General features: G+C 42.1%; 1 long non-coding RNA gene across 1 annotated transcript in view; it reads left to right on the top strand.

The window, feature by feature from the left end:
• Window positions 1-17,721, top strand: part of LOC116657105 — a 551,457-nt gene that overhangs the window by 194,856 nt on the left and 338,880 nt on the right. The gene's annotated exons all lie outside the window — the stretch shown is intronic.

Below are 17,721 nucleotides of genomic sequence, written 5' to 3'. Positions count from 1 at the left end.
CTGATGAAGAAAGGCAGTTGCTGACTAAATCCATTGTCATCTGTTTCCACTGTCTGTCCTGGACTTACCAATGAAATTCTATAAATTATATAGAATGACAATAAGATATAAATCCAAAGAATAAGAGACTGTATTTTTCTTATAGGTCTGTGGCAAAAATTGGTGGCAGAAACTGTGGTGCGGCCAACTTGATAATTGGTTGGAACTTGGATATTGATTGAGTCTAGCTCCCGCAGAGATTTTCCCCTCTTAACAATGCATGGAGAGTAGGTCAAAGCAGATAGCATGGCCGGGTTGCATAACCAGTTGCTAAGAAGTAGTGGCTAAAAGGATTTAGCACAGGCTGTGGTAGGAGCGGGTTTACCAATTCATAAATGCATGGAATGCCTGTTTTGGTATCATCATCCCTATTATCTTTCATCCTAAGGATAGAGACGCGCACCGGAAATAGTCTCCAGCTCTTTCAGTCTTTGTCCTGAAGCTCACAGTTTTCCATTCCTTATAGAGCGCCTCATCTTTCCTTCTTATCTGAACAACAGCTGGTTGTTTCCTGTGGCTTCAAACCTTAGGAAGCTCTTTTATGAGGTTGCAGAGCTGAAGTGAACTCTCTCGGCGTCTCTAAGACTGTAGCCTACACCAGAGGAGCAATTCTTCCATCAGGACCCCTGAAAACGTGGGTCACTAGAATCACCACAGGAAGTCTGTGTGCCTGGCGTGCTGTGGCCTTGACCTTTAGCCCCAGCGGCTCAGCCTCTGCAGCCCTGTCAGGCATTCTAACAGCTGTGACAGGCGTAGAGCCTGCTTGGGGGATGATACAGACCTTACCCCAGGGAGGAGCTTTCAACAAGTCTGTGGAGCTGTGTCCAGTAATCTGGGAAAGAGCCCCTTCATTCTAGGGTTGCCATGAGCCCATCACTAGCAGGAGCTTCTTAGTCTCAGAACAAATACACATGATATGGAGCAACAGAGGACTTCTTAGCCACATAGAGCACAGGTCTTCTCAGAGCATCTCTTTCAGGCCCTGGGGATCTCCCTGCCTTCCCCAGCCTGACTCCTTCAAACTGTTCTATTGGATATACCAGAATTTTTCTGACTGCTCCAGGGGAAGACTCTTATTTCTCCTTGGAGCAGTTTCATGGAAGTTCCTAAATACTCCGGAAAAGCCATCTTCCATTTCTGGCAGAGGGAGTGCTTCTGTGTGACCCTGGTGGGGTTAAAAATTAAGATGTTGGAAACAACCTAAATAATAAACAATGAGGCAATGGTTTTATGTTGCAGATAAATATTAGGTAGTATAATATTATATCAACAAAGCAAAACAGAAAATAATAGAACACACTCTTCATTTTCTAAGCTTGAAAGAAATCAATAAAAATGTATCCAGCACCTGCTATGTGCCAGATAAGATGCTAAATCCTTTCCACACATTCTCTCATTTAGTACTTGAAGCAGAGCCTGTGGTAAATGTGCTATTATTATCTTGATTCTATAGACTAGAAAACTGAGGCTCAAAGGGATTAAGTGATTTGCTCAGTCATTGTATTAGTTTGCTTCTGCTAACAAAATATAGGGTTTAAAAAAAATTTACTATTTGCCATAATTTGGTGACCTGGCCACGATTCTTCTGGACCAGGATGACACAGCCAGGGCTGAATGATCAAGGATGGCTTTACTGCCACCTCTTGGCCTTCACTGGGACAATGGGACAGCTGGGCCTCACTCCACGTGGTCACTCATCCTCTGGGAGACTAACCCAGGCTTGTTCACATGGTAGTGGAGGAGTTTCTAGCCACAAGAGTGGCTGAAACCAAATACCCAACCATTTTTCATGCCTCTGCTGGTGTGTCATGACTGATAATGTCCCATTGGTTAAAATAAGCCATATTGGGCCAAATCCTTATTCAAGGAGTAAAGAAATAGATTCTACCTCTTGGTTGGAAAAGTGGCATAGTCACATTGTAAGGGGGCATGCATGCAGGGATGGGAGAAATTTGTGGCCATTTGCAATCTACCCTAGTCACAAAATCAGTAAGTGGCCAAACTGGTATTAGAATCTAGGTAGTCTCCTTGCAAAGCCACAGGACACTACTGAAACATGTTACGTTGACTTTCTTTGGATATCTTAATGCAATGGGTTTTTTTTTTTCAGTTTTATATGATGAGCATAAATTACTCTGAGAGTTAATGTAATTAAAAAAAAACTATTATGAATGCACTTATATACTCTAGGCACTTTGAATAAAAGGCTAACAGTCCCAGGCACCTCACTTTAACCTTTGTAGCACGTCTCCTGGTTTGCCAACCTCAGAGGTGTCCACGGAGTTGACTACAGACTCTCAAAAGTTGCTATGAATTATGGCACAATACCTTATGTGAACTCTCCCAGAAACATTAGAGAAGCAGCCCTCTGATTTCCACCCACGTTTGTCACATGAGCCAAACCCACATCATGTGAGTCGCTCTCTCCTGTGTACTATGCTGTCACCACAGGAATGCAAAGAAGTAGCCAATGAACCTGAAAAGTTGTGACGAATTGCATCCTGCCTCCGCTAAGCTTTGGAAGGCAAGGTTTAGAAATAGCCTTACGCTGTTGTGTGCAGTTACAGTGTTTTGTAAATAGAAGTGGTGGGTTCACACATTGACTCATTCCTTCTTCTAATGTTTATGGAGTGTGCACCATGTGCCTGGCCATTGGCTAGGAGCTGGGGATGCAGTGGTGAACAAGGCAGACAGAATCCTTTCAACTTCAGAGAGCTTCCACTTGAATGAGGGAAACAGACAAGTCAACAGATAGTAGACATGACAACGCCACGGCTGAATGTGGTGAGGTGGAGGGTCACTTAGGCAGCCACTGGGGACCGAGGGGTCCCGGAGGAGGGACCTCTGTGAAGAGAGCACTAGAGCAGGAGCCTGAAGGAGGAGGATGAGCTGGCCCCGTGAAGTGCAGGGGTTGGGGCATTTCAGGCAGAGGGAAAAGTCAATGCAAGGGCCTGGAACCAGCGGAGGGCTTACTTACTGTGCTGGAGAGACAGAAAGGAGGCCTCTTGCTTCCCGCTTCTCCCTTCTCCACCACGTCCCTGCCTCACTGGGTGCAGTGGTCGTGTAAAAAAATAGAGGACCAAATCAAGGAAAGTTAATAAAAATGTGGCATCGTATATCAGGTTTTTTTAGTGAGAAATGCAGCTTACCATTCAAAATAGTATTTCTTCACATCTTTGACAACTTGTGCCATCAACATCAGTATTCGTGAGAAAGGTGATCATTCCTTGATTAAAATTCTAATACATAAATGTGGTTCTAATATATTAGTGAATGCCTGTGGGATCCGTTTTCGATTAAATGGTACTGAATAAATCTGTATGTGACTGTCACTCAGTAATTATCTGCGGTAAAATCATGTGCTATGAATGCTTAAATTTTAAACTGATAGGAAGTATAAAAATTATAGTTTCACTTTTTTGTCTCACAAAGGAGTAGGATCGCTTAACAGAAACTTTCTTGATGTAAACATTTTTTTTCCAAAGTATATTTTTGTTGTCTTCTTGCTTCTTCCATAATTATTCTGTACTTTGTCAGTGAAAGGAGTCTCTGCTCTATCACTCCTTTAAACATCTGTGCAATTTTACTTTATTTTTGGTTTACAAAACGCCTATGATTCCACACATATTTATTGAGTACTGCTCCATGCCCAGCCCTGGGCTAGGTGTTGGGAATACAAAGACAAATAGGACAGAATGTTTATTCTCTTGCATGTGCCATTATGTGCCTCTTAGGGCAAGCCTTCCAATTACAAATGGACAATTTAAAATTTGCTACTCCCTAAAATTCTTCAATATTATAGAATTAGCTCCTACAGCAGTTTGTCCTCAGAGCTTACATGTCACATAGAGAAATATGATTTTACCACCTATTCTCAGAGACAAAAATAAAAATTAAAATGAAAAAAAAACTCCTTCCTAAACAAAAGTTCCTCCCAAACCCATTTTGCATCCATCCTGGCATGGATGCTGGTGGTCAGCACAGCAGAAGTCAGATGTGTGGGAGGGATCAAACGCAGGTGGCTCTGCCCATTCTCTACATACACTATGTGCTCATACGGTGTGTATGTGTATAAGCAATGGAACAGAGGGTCCCACAGAAAAGAAGCTGCAGGAGATGACTGCAGCATTAGAGTTTAAGCCGCAGCCTTAAAGGCGTGGTCTGCCATCTAATTCCTGGAACTCTCACATCTCAGAGATGCAGAAACTAGGGCGCTGGAAGAATCACAATGTACAGTCCACTCCACTTGGGCCCGTGTGATCAGTAGCTAGCTGATCAAGGGCTTAAATTACCCATTGGCAGGTATGGCTGACAGAGGAGCATCCGTTAGCTGGATCAGCTGGTGGGAGGCTAGGATCTTTGACTCTGGCTCTGTGTGTGTTTCTGTATTTCTCAATAAAATTTCTGCCTTTGCTAGGGATGCTGCCAAGAATGAGAGAGAAAAAAAAAGTAAGCTGAGGAAAATTGCATGTTTGAATGCAAGTAGACTGAATAATACTTCTTTGTCTTAAAGATACCGCTGCTATTGCTGTTCGTTTTTGCTTGAGAAAATTTCTTGTTTTACGGTGTTCAGTGTTAAGAGGCACTCTGAGAAAATTCACAATGTGCAATTAAGCAACTCGAAAAGTCAGTCAGCAGAAGACAGACTAGCTTCAGAAGTGTTATTTACTCTGGGATCAAGTTTGGCCAAACTTTATTATTGCAATCAACTGCTCAGTAGTTGCTAGGTGGGTAATTTCTATAATTTTAGCCTCAAATGGGAAACCTTTCACTGTGGGAAATCTTAGTGAAGGAAAACTGCAGATATTGTTCAGTGAGAAATAGGATATTTCTTGATAAAAATTACTGGTTATGAATCTTAAAATGTTAGTTGAGTGAAAGAAGTTAGCACAAAGAAGTACAGATGTCTCTCAGTATCAAAGGCGGGATTAGTTCCCAGACCCACCCTGGGTGCCAAAATCTGTGGATTTTCTAGTCCCATAGTTGGTCTCCCATCTGCAGTTCCCACGTCTGCCGACTGAACCAATCACAGATCAAGACCAAACACAGTACATGATCCGTGGTTGGTTGAATCCGCCCATGCAGAACCCGCTGATGTGGGGTTGACTGTACCTACTAAAAGATTTTCATTACTTTCATTACAAGACCAGACAAAACTTACCACTGCTGATAGAAATCAGAGAACTGACTAGAAAGGGACATGATGAAACTTCCTGGGATGATGTAAACGCCCTATGTCTTGTTTTGGGTGGTGTTTACACTTTAGATCCATCCATTTTAATGTATGTAAATTATGCCTCAATTAAAAATGAACAAAACTGAACTGAACACTTCATATGTGTGCACTTTATGTAAGTTATACCTCAGTTAAAAATGAACAAAATCACACACACACAAAACTATCTGTTAGATATAGTTAGTCTCAAACATCGTTGTTTTTTTCCTAAATTGATCCTCATGCAAATACATTGATCACGTCGGGTTTAAATAGTTCTTTCTTTTACCTATTTGCCGAATGACAATTTGATTACATAAGGATTAAAACCCTTCATAGCCTTGCAGATTTTTCTAATTGTAACTAATTGGTATTGGTGAACTATGGTTTACATTCTAGGTCCTAATGACTGCTCCTTTTAAAACTCTCTATTAGTTTTTTCATCTGTATGATAAAGATAATTAAACTTTCCTGAAGACTATGTAGAATCAAAAAGATAAGGAACATTACAGTCCTGCTGTTCCAAGTGTCATCTGCAGATTGCTGCCCTCAGCATCTCTCAGGAAGTTGTTAGAAATGCAAAAATTCAGGCCAAACCCTGGACCTACTGAATCAAAATCTTCGTTTAAACAAAATGCCAAGGTAATTTGTATGTATACTAAAGTTTTAGAAGCAATTGTCTTAAAATACATTGTAAATTATAACATGAGCTACAGTATTAGAAATTGTCACTAATACAGTTCCTGTGGTAGAAACATGGCCTGGTACTTTGCATGTATTTCCTATGTTTTTGCCAGGCAGTTGGGCTGAAACCACTGGGCCGCCATTGTGGGCAACATCTTTGTGAAATGTGGCTGTGGAGAGTTGTTGATGGAGGGAGCTCATGAATTAGTATGGGACATTCTCCTAGGACCAGCCAGCAAACTGCATTTCCAGCCATTCCTAGCTTCTCAAGGTGCAATTTCGAGTGGAATGAGAGTGGCCTAAGAGCTATGCGAGCGTGGTCAGAACACTGAAACTACTGCCTCCTAGTGGCTCACCACTTCCACTGCAGCCCTTTCTCCATTCAACACAACTCAGAGAAAACATCGCATCACTCACTCCCTTGGCGAAAACATCCCTCGGGTTCCTGTTACACACAGAGTCAGACTTCACACCTGCTCCTGAAAGAATCCACAGGGTCTTGCCCAAACTGGTCCCTGTGTGTCTCTGCAGCTGCATCTTGCCCTTCTTCCTTATTGCTCACTCAGCCTCAGCTTCTTTGACTTTCTTCAGGTCCTCAAGAGAGCTGTGCCGCATGCCTTTGTGCCTCACAAATGCGGCTCTTTCCTAGATCATTCTCTTCTCCTACTTTGAATTCTTAGCTCATTTCAGTCCTTCGAGTCTCAGTTAATCCCCCACTTCCCCAGAGGCATCTTCCGTGAGTGCTTTCCCTAAAGAAGCCTCCTTCTGACAGGCTCCATCCCCGCCCCTTGTTTCTTTTCTTCATGGACCTTCATTACAAGTTGTAGTCATTCTGTATATTTGCCTTTCTTTCTTTCTTTTTTTTTTTTTTTATCTCTCTCTCTTTGGAATCATAGGGCTCATGTCTGTGTTGTCCACCACACTGTGTGTCCCCAGGTGTATGTACCTCAGTGCCAGGCACATGGCAGGTGCTTAATAGGCTAACTGACGACCTGAAGCAAGGAAGGGAGGGAGGGATTTATTACTTTGCTTCGCTGAATGGCTGCTTAATTATGTGATGCTGTCTGGAATTTATCTCTAACCAAAGTGAAAAATGCCCATCTCTTAATTCTAAGCTCGTCACCTTCACACTGACTTGTTAAATTTCTCTTAAAAAGCACTTTAAAAAAAAAAAAAGAAAAGCAGAATTCATTTTTGCAGCGCTTGTTTGCTTTGTATTCTTGATCCTCCTGTGATCATCTTGCTTTTGGAAAGGGCGTTTCCCTTGCAGAGGTTTCATCAATCTCGGGTCCCTGGACCCCTGCTGTTGGAAACTGCAGGAAAAACAAGCACAACATCACTTTTAATTAGCAGGAGGGGAGCCTGTGTGATGCACACAGATAGCACTTTAGAAACAAGAAACAGAAAAATGTGAGGCAGGACCAGTTCTGTGGGAAAGAACCAGGAAATGAAAAAGAATAATTATCCTGTTTTAACATAATGTTGTTAATCTGTATTGCCCATTATCATCTAGAGTGTCTAGCCTACTGAAGTATGTGAGCTGTGGAGCTGCTCTCTGCTCCAGCAGTGTAGCTAGCGTTAGGGACTGGCTCCCCATCCATCATAATAATTAGTTTGTCATAATTTTCTGCCCTTCTTGGCTCTGCAGTAAAAAGATAGAAGAGCCATTTAAAGTTACTCGGGAATTGTTCCCCAAATTTCCTCCCTGTTCTTTATGGGAATGGATAGCTGTATTTCTGCCCTATTTATTTTATGTTTGGCCTGTGATAATGAAGTATATTTCATCTGGAAGTATATAGCTTTAATTTTCATGTTCTACTTGGAAACATCTCGTGGTTTCATTTCGTTTTAGCTGTACAGTATATAAAGAGAGCCCACGCTTCCTTCTGAACTCACCCATCACCCACCAGAGTTAATTCTGATTTCAGGACCAACATTATGACTTTATGAGCTGACTACATAATAACACGCACTGGTCCTGCAGTCCTTTAGAGTCTACAAGTGCTACCCTTGTTTTATCTCTTAATTTTCACAGTGGCCCCAGGGTGTATGAAAGGCAGAGGCTACTCACAGGCTCTTTTCACAGGATGAGCAGAAAGGTCAACTGGCTTGCCCAGGGCCATTCTAGTGAAGCAGGGAGGAGCCAGGATTTGAATCCAGCTTCTCTAATTATAAATGATGGTTTTCTCTGTTACTCTGGCAGTAACTCCTGCTGCTACTAAGGTACGCTTCTGCTGAAATGGAGATGGGGAAGTTTTCAGTTGTTCTTTCAATGTTGAGTTATTCCCTCAACATTGTGAACAAGATGAATTTTCTTTCTTCTGGTGGAAAAAGGAAAATGCTGTTTTTATAAAAGTGTGGGGCTTAAAAGGGAGTTTCTGGCCTGGAGCAGAGGTTCTCATAGTGTGGTCTCCAGCCTCAGCAGCTCCAGGAAGCTTGTTAAAAGTGTAAAATTTCAGACTCTACCCTAGACCTACTGGTCAGAAACTCTGAGGTGGGGCTGTGCTGTAAGAAGCTCTCCAGGTGATTCTGACGCAAGCTGAAGTTTGAGAACCACCAGTCTAGAAAAAAGATGGGGAAACACAGAAAGAATAGAGATGAGAGGAATGACAGTTTGTGCTATGGGGAGGAAAATTTTTTCCCCCCACCCTCTTAGACACAGTATCTGGTCTGTAGAAATTAAACTGACAAAAGTAGATTAACAAGATACAAAGTATACAATTTTTATTTGATGTTAATATTTTAATTTGTGTGTGTATATAGGGGTCTCATAGAAAAAGACATGAAAACCCAAAGAAATAGTTGGGCTGAGAGCTTATGTATGATTTTAACAAAGAGCCATAAATTTGCGGAGAAGTGACAAGACAAAGGAAACGATTTTGGGCTTCTAAGGGCAGCAAGTTGTAGGAAAGTAAATACATGGGGGAAACTAATGGAAGATAAGATTTCAGTAATATTTGTTTATGCAGATTCAGTAGACACTACCTCCAGTAATTAAAGTTGTCTGCTCTTCCTGGTATGAGAGAGGGGACTAGGGCACACTCTCACAAAATAAAATTTATTCCCTGTGGCAAGAGGGAAGGTAGAGAACTTTCCCTGCATCTGCTGTTTCTCAGTCACCTTCAATTCAAAGTAACTCTCATGCCAAAGTGGCATATTTTGGGGTGACAGATTCTGATTTCCTTCAACACCAAGGGCACAGACTCGAGCCAGACTGCTGGGTTTCTGTTGCAATCTTGCTTTATTCATCCACAAAGTGTTTACTGAGCATTTACTATGTGCCAGGCACTGTGCAGAGCTTGGGATGTAGTAGGGAAAAAAACAAAGATGTCTGTCCTCATGGACCTGATGTTCTGCCTTACACTGATTGACTGAATGACCTAAAGCACAAAGTACTTCCCCTTTCTGTCCCCTGTTTCCTGGCCTGTAAAGGGAGAGCACTAACAGTGCCCAACTCACAGGGATTTTGCCAAGATGAATCATGAAACGCCCGGTGCCCAGCATACAGTTAGAGCCCTGTAAGTGCTGCCCCCTTCTGGATGAGCTCACTCTCAGCCGCCCAGTGCTGTCAGCCAGCTGATGGTGATATTCCTTGCCAATTATCCCAAACTATGATTATAAATCCTAAAGAAATATACCATTTACTAGAAGCACAAGCCTGACACAGATTACCACCAAGATGCTTAAAGTAGATGCTCAAAATAGATTTAGGAATGCTCTGAGAACATATTTCTCAAAAAAGGTAACAGGTGCCTTTTTGTGAAGTATCCAGATTTTGTTACAATTTCAAGTATTATTATGGCAATCTCAGCCCAGATCCTCTGGGAATAATAAATTCCTGGCACTGTTTCTGAGTTCTCTGACATGACATAAGTACAGGGCTGGAAGATGAGAAACTTACAGAGTGATTAGAAGCAGCAATGCCTTAGATAGAAAGGTCTGGCTGCTCCAAGAGGGTAGAGATGGAGTGAAGAGCTGGGCCTTCCTGGGGTTAACCTCATGTCTGCACTTACCCAAACAGACACTTGTTTGTGCTGTATTCAAAGCCTGGCTTAAAACTCAGCTCCTCCAAGACATGCTCTCATGTTGAATCAGCCTGTGGGAAATTCTCCAGATAGGGATTTGGGCTCCCCCCGCCACCCCCAACACCTCTCTCAGCCCCCCAACCCCAGAGGAGCAGACAAGCACAGCTGGCCAGCCGTCTGGGAAACGGAGCACTTGGCCTTGCTGTGTTAGCCTGCGCTTGCTCCTTGAGATCCCTCCCACCCCAGGGCAGGACTTCGGTGAACGTTGTGTGGGAAAAACAGGGCAGGCGGAAGTTCAGCGTGGGCCTCCAATGCTCCCTTCCCCCAAATGGAAATACTGAGAATAGTTTTTATTGTGTGGTGTGTTTGTTGGATAAATTGGAGAGACAGACAGACAGGCAGACACAGAAAGTGAGTGGGTAGGTGGGCATGAGAGCCAGAGAGCACAGGGAATGAAGGAAGGGAGGGAGAGAGGACTGGGAAGGAAAGATGGAAAGGAAGGAAGGGGAATAGGAAGGGGAGGAATGTGAAGAGGGAAGAGGAAAAGAAAAGAGGCAGAAAGAAGGAGGAAGAAAAGGAAAAAGGAGAGGGAAGAGCTGTCTGTCTGTGGGCATGGCTGGCCCCGCCTGCTTCTGTGTGGGACACGTGGCAGCAGGAGGCTGCATTTTGTTTGAGGCCCCCTTTAATTCAGTGTTCCTGACCACTCCTACAATGTGGCCCGGTGAATGAAGACCCTCTCCTCATCCCCTGTCTCGTCCTCCCCATGGGACCTGTGCCTCTGCCACAGGGACTCAGCCACGTGGTCTTGTGATCCACGTATACCCGCACACCTGTATCTTCCTCTAGGTGTTGGGACCTTGGAGGGTGGGGACCACATCTTAGGCACCATATTATTTCCTATAATGCCTAGCGCTTTACGCTTAGTAGGGATCATGACGTTTATTTAATGCACTGGAGTTGTTTACTGGGCGCTGTCCTACTTCTTGAAGAAATATAGACCCATTGGGGGCAGGTTTTTTTTTAGTGTCCTCTATTGATTATAAGGGATAGAATAATTCTTCCCTTTAATCCCTCCTTAATGGCCGAGCTAAAATTTAGTGGAACATTTGGTTTTGTTTTGTTTTCTGCCCCAGCCAGCCCTGCCCCGTTCCAACAAGAATAAAGCTCTGAAGGAAGCCCTCATATTTCAGATCTAAACTGAGAGAAGTCTGACTCAATTGCTCAGTTAATTAAATTTGCAGTAGTCTCTTAAGAGATATTTATGGACTTATTTTCACACTTCTGCATTTTCCTTTTCCTCCAGTTGAGTAGTAGCAAATATGAGATGACAACCACATTACTGTACGCGGAGTTATTTACAGGCCAAAATGATTGGTTTCCTGATAATCATGAATAAAGTAATTTTCTTGGGATGCAGACCCTGGCACCCTTGATTTATCCTGTTCACATGTTACGTTATGTGTTGTCTTACTCTCACATGACACCCCAGGTGGAACCACCGCCCATTTGAGTTTGACAGATAAACTCTTTCAAATTTGGGGGTTTCCTTTGTGGTTTGTGCCTAAAAGCCAAAGATTTGGACATGTGGCCAACTACTCAAACATCTTAAAAGTAGAAGCCACAGAATAAGATGTGGCCATCAAAATTTCCATTGCCTGAAGGCCACAGACTGTACAGAGCTCCTGTGCCAGGAGCAGCTTTTATTCAGCCATCAAATTTTCAAGCCAATTTCTCCAATAGTGATACTGAACACTATGTAGCATTTAAAAAATCACAGCCTGTTTTTCACATTCATAGCTTCTAGTATCTCTGTGAGTGTGGGCCAGGGGCTTTGGTAAAATCTTCATTGCCTTCTCTTACAGAATCCTCACACTAACTTATGAGACAGATTGTTCTTAGCTCCATTTTATAAATGTAGAAACTGAGGCTCAGGAAGAGTAAATGATATCCCCCAGGTCATACAGCTGGCAAATGGCAGGGCCTGGTTTCAGCTAGATCCTCTGATTTCTAAACCCATAGTTTTTCTACTACCTCATTTTTCATATATAAACAGACAGAATCTGAGATGATGTAATAGTGGTGGACGTAATAGATAATGAAAAGCAACGCATAATCCACAAATTAGAGTTTGGCATTAAGACGTAGGGAAGACAATAGACTTTTAGATTTACTTCTTTGTAAAGACATTTAATATGGATTTCAAACATCCGAGAAAGTTTTAGAGAACAAAGAGAGGCCTTGCCCTATCACGTATCAAAACCTCTCATAGAACTATAGCAATTGGAAAAGTGTGGTGTTGACAAATGGATCAGGACAGAGAGCCTGGAAATATACTCATAAATAAATGGAAACTTTGTTTAGGAGAAGGTTGGCATTTAAAATGAATGAGTGAGAGATGGGCTGATCATTCAGAAAGTGGTGTGGAGATACTGGTTATCTGTTTGAAAAAAAAAAGTTCCTATCTCATGTTATTTACAGAAAAATTGGCTTAAAAGTCTAAAATTTTTTTCTAAATGATATACTAGCAATCATAATGTCACCCAGGGCATTCCCATGAAGACTTGAGTTTGAGCCGTGAAGTTTAAAATGTATTTGCCTATGGATTGACTCCTCAGACACAACCATGTTAATACCCTATGCTTTGTATCTGAGTGGGTACTGCTAACTCTACGTGAAATTCGCTGATCCTGGCATATCTCCCATTTGCTTACTTGGTCTTTTTGGTGACCGGAGGCTTGTACTTTGGAGAGAGATGGCTGGGACTGGGAGTGCAAGACTTTGCTGTGGAAGAAAGCAAAGCTAAACTCCCTTGACTCCCCACCCATCCTGCCCAAGATGAGGACAAGTGGCCCTACTATGTCTTCACATGGCAGCTCGTATTTCCTGACTCAGTTGATATTGCTGCTAACTGTACTGTGTCTCCTGCTAGACTGTAACTTTCGAAAGACTAGGAGCCCTGAATGCTTTGCTCACCACTGAGCCTGTACCAGCGTTCAGTCCATGCAGGTGCGCAGTGATGCTTGGTGGAATGTGTAAATAAGCACATTATTGGTCCCATGCATGGGGTAACAGAGGTTGGTAGGGAAAAAAGGGGAAAAACTGAGATCAGCAGACCTGTGCGAGTATTCTGGGCCGGATGGGAAATGTGTGTATCTGTGGTTCCTGAAAAGGTCCAGACAAATTAGGAGAAAGCAAGGGAATGTACCATCCCAGGTCAGAATGGTGGCCTAGAGGCATATGTGGAAAACAACATAACGTAATAGCTACTCCTTTCAGAATCCTTACATCATGCCAGGCACTGTGCTAAGCACTTTATGTGCATTATTCCATTTACTTTCCATAGTAACCTTCAGGGATGGTCGCTGTTATTATTATAATTTTCCACATGAGCAAACTGAGGTTCAGAGAGAGCAAATAACTTTTACAAGGTCACCCAACTAGCAGGTGGCTGACTCAAAATCAAGCCTGTTTGATTCCTAACTGCCTCCCAGCAGACTGGACTGAGCCTAGGGAAAGGGATATTGTCTAGAGGCGATAAGTTGAGCATGCCCGGCTCAATATCCTGTCTCTTCAGTCCTCTCCTACTCACTACATTGAGACAGTCAACAAGAACAACTCCGAGAAGAGCAACCCTAACGAAACAAGCCTGGCCCTTGGAGACCTCAGCCCTGCCAGGGGGTGAGAAGTGATTTCTGCTGCTCTTGTCCAGGACCAGCGTGGTGGTCAGTCCTTCCCGGCTGCATAGGGATGCCCGTAAGGCAAATGGTGCTCTTTCTAGCTCTCACGTTGTCATACACCTTGCACAAGAGCTCCACAGTGGCAAACTCTATGCCTCCGGCCTCCAAGAGTTCACCTGGGCCGGGTGAAATGCTTCAGCAGCTGGGACCTGCCTGTTCAGTCTTGTACACAGGGCCACACTCTAGTCTTATCAACTGCAAATTAGTGGTGGCTGTTAACCAACTGGATCTTTGTAATTGAAGGCTACAATTTTAATTCGCCACAGATGATTGCCTCATTCTATAGGAAGTTAGTAGTATTAACCTGGGCAATAATTACTTGGCTTCAGCTAAATGTATCTGTGTTTCCTAAATGAATTAAAAGGGCTGGTCTTAATAACCCTTAGTTTTCTTTTCCATGTTAGGATATAGTTAAAAGTTTGCACAAAAAAATACCAAAACTGGAAAAAGTGGAACAATTTCCTTTATTTAACTTGCCCATTGCCACCATTACTTATGGTGAACAGGCGAAAGACAAAAGGCAAAAATACCCCTACCCTTTTAGTAAATGTTGCAATTTGAGTAATGATTCTAAGATAAGAGTTTCAAGTTCCTAATTGGAGGAAGTGATAGAAAATCAATCAGCTGCCTAGAGAATGAAAATAAACTACTTAAATTAGCTTTGTGTGGCCTATGGGTATTTTAATCCTGGAAAACTGAAACTAATGAGACTAATTTTGAGAGAATAACACCTATGCAGGTGTTTCTGACTCACACGAACGATTTTATATGGGAATACAAGGTACATGTGGTCACTAAATCCCAAGAAATGATGACCCCGGAAGGAAGATAGAATTGGTACAACAGATGCATTTGTTTATGTGACCCATGCTCAGATGAGATAGCATTGACCTTCCAAATACAAAAATAATGATGTTAATTCCATCATACTGTATTTTGGCCCAGTCCATCTCATACAGAAACAGGCAACTCAGTCCCTCGAGATAAGACTGGTTGTTGCTCCATGGCCTCTCCTCAGAGGACAGGTTCCTCAGCCAGCAATTTGGGAGGCAGAAGGGGGGGCCTCTCTCTTGCTCAAGAACCATCCTCACTTAGAGTGGTGAAAAGCAGAGTTTCCTTGAAAACGTTTGGAGATCACTGTCTAGACTATAAAGGGATGGGTTGGGAGAAGAGATCCCCAGCCTCAGGAACCTACTCAGACAGATCAATCCTGGTACAGGCATACCCAGTCTTACTGCTCTGTGCTTTATGGCACCCCACAGATACTGTGGGTTTTTTGTTTTTTTTGTTTTTTTAACAGATTGAAGGTTTATGGCAACCCTGCCTTGAGCGAGTCTACCAGTGCCATTTTCCCAACAGCATTCACTCATTTCATGTCTCTGCATCACATTTTGATAATTCTCACAATATTTCAGACTTTTTCATTATTATATTTGTGGCGGTGATCTGTGATCAGTGATCTTTGATGTTACTACTACAACTCACTAGAGGTTTGGATGATGGTTAGCATTTTTTAGCAATAAAGAATTTTTAAATTAAGGTATATTCATTGTGTTTTAGACATAATGCTGCTGCACTTAACAGACTATAGTGTAAACATAACTTTTACATGCGCTGGTAATCCAAAACATTCCTGTGACTTGCTTTATTTTGGTAGTGTTGGAACCCAACCTGCAATATCTCCAAGACTTGCCTGTTACGAATTGAGGATCTAGAAACTGATTCCCTTAAACTCTTCAAGTTCTGTGTGCCTTGCAAAGTCCTTGTGTACCCACTCAGGGGTGTGTCCCAGTTTCGAGTCACTCTTGTTGGTATATGAGGCTGCTTAAGGACTGCCTTTTATGAAACCTCATGGGTACAAATTCACAGACAAGGCTATGCTGAATGAGTATTGGAGTCAAAGCATTTGGCCCAGTTAAGACCTTCTGTTTATGGAGTCAGATTCTAACACTGAACCAAATCCTGGCTCAAGGTGCTGTGTGACTGCAGAAAAAATTATTCAACCTCCCTGAACTTCAGTCCCCTCACCTGGTAAGAGGTTGGCATCAACACTTTCCTCATAGTGCTGTTGTGAGGATTAAATGAGATAATGTGAATACATTACAGTCAAATTTTTAGCAGTCAGTTGATGATTTGTGAATTGGAAAAGATGATGCAAAACTCAGATAAGTTACTGGCAAAATGGTCAACACATGTGACCTCAAAATCTTTTACTAAGAAGTTCAGCTTTCTCTGTAGGATATGTGGCTCCAAGGAAGCGGCTCCTTTAAGAAGACACCCAGAGATTCAGCTCAGTCCCCTTTGGACTTTGGGACACACTTTGAAGCATAGACTAGTTCAAGCCTTTTAGATTAACTAATGGAAGACATCTGACCATAAACTGATAAAAGAACATGAAGGGATTTCTACAAAATATACCTCTTCTCACCCTAATTTACTATCGGTTATGTCCTAAAGACATCTAACTGCTATGTCACTGCTCTGTTAACAGCTAACTGCTATGTAAACAAATTGTGATATTAAAAGTTAAGTGATTTTAATGGTACTAAATAGTTAATCTGAACAAATTGAATCAAAAGTTATGTGGGTCATGTAGTATCCCCTCGGATAGCAGACAACATCAGTCTTCCTATATGTTGATAAGCACAAAACATCCATAAAATCAGGTCTCTGAAGCCTTCCAGACGGTCTCTCATAGATAGTTCTCATTCATTTCAGGTTGTATCAGTAAGTCGATTCAGCTTAGTGTGATAGCTCATAACTGTCCAAGCTGTTGTATTTACTGAGCCATGCACTGCCCTTTCTTCAAGCGTGCTTGAGAAAATTACTTGTAAGACTATTTCTCTTCTGGGCACAATCAAGTGCTTTAGAATGAACTCCATAAGTGCAGATTTAACATAGCATTAGGCTTAGTAATAATGTAAAAAAATATTGCTTTAATAGTGCCTTGAAGTTACCTAGAATTCCGTGACTCTCTTTCTCCTAGTAATCCAGCCAGATAACTTACTGGTGAGTGTGTGAGTAGCAAAGAGCAAGACCCAATTTAAGAGATGATAAAAAACTCAAGGTTCTGGTGAGAGGACCAGAACCAACACCTTCTAAATGAGTTGGCTCTTTGCTGGGAGACCACTGCCCTCACCTGGGACCCAATATATTCTTCACAGTGAGAAGCAGTGTTGGATGGTCAAGAGAGTCTTCCTGGTAGATGGGTTTTGTTCCTTTTCTGGGATCTTCCAGTTATTCCTCTCCATTGTCAGGTTTATAAAAACCTTCAAGGAGGTTCTCTCCTCCACATTCTTCTCCTTTTCAAACATGTTGAAGTACTTTGAAAACTATAAAGCATTATACACACGTAAGGGCTTCATACACCATGTGTGTGCCCAACACGGTGCCAGGTGCTGCCTGGGAGTATGAAAGAATTATGTAATGTGGAAACCACACACATGTCCAGCACCAAAGCCAGTGTTTCCAGAAGTGGAAACACCCACCACTGGTGGTGATTTTAGATGACACATGAAGGAACATATTTATTATAATAGTTATAATTTATATTTCAATAGGTATGTTAAGTACTTATTATGATGTGTAATAGAGAAATATGATTAGTGTACCCATACTATTACACAATGGGTACTATTGTATTGTAAAGACAAGGCTAACTAGAATAAATTATTTGATTTAGTTGGAGTATAGAAAAAATAATAGTATAGGGATACATGGACATGATAAAAATAATGAAGATGGGAAATAACTTACTGAGGTTTGGAAAATGTTGAGGTCCAGAGAAAAGATGGGTCCATCTTGCTGTGGGTCATACAGCAAGTGAGAGGCAGTGCTAGGACCATTTATTTGTGTCTTCTAACCCCAGGATCTTCCTGGTCTTTTGACTATAGTAGGGACATCTTCCTTCTTTGACTGGTCATGTCCCCACTTCAAGTTTCTGTTCACTATGAAGAAGGTGTGACGCTTTCCTATGTATATCTGTCAAAGAGTTTAACCTAGACAGTGAAGTGTTAAAATG

The sequence above is a fragment of the Camelus ferus genome, chromosome 17 (genome assembly GCF_009834535.1).
Source record: "Camelus ferus isolate YT-003-E chromosome 17, BCGSAC_Cfer_1.0, whole genome shotgun sequence".
Classification (NCBI taxonomy): domain Eukaryota; kingdom Metazoa; phylum Chordata; class Mammalia; order Artiodactyla; family Camelidae; genus Camelus; species Camelus ferus.
This window is presented reverse-complemented; position numbering and strand designations above follow the sequence as displayed.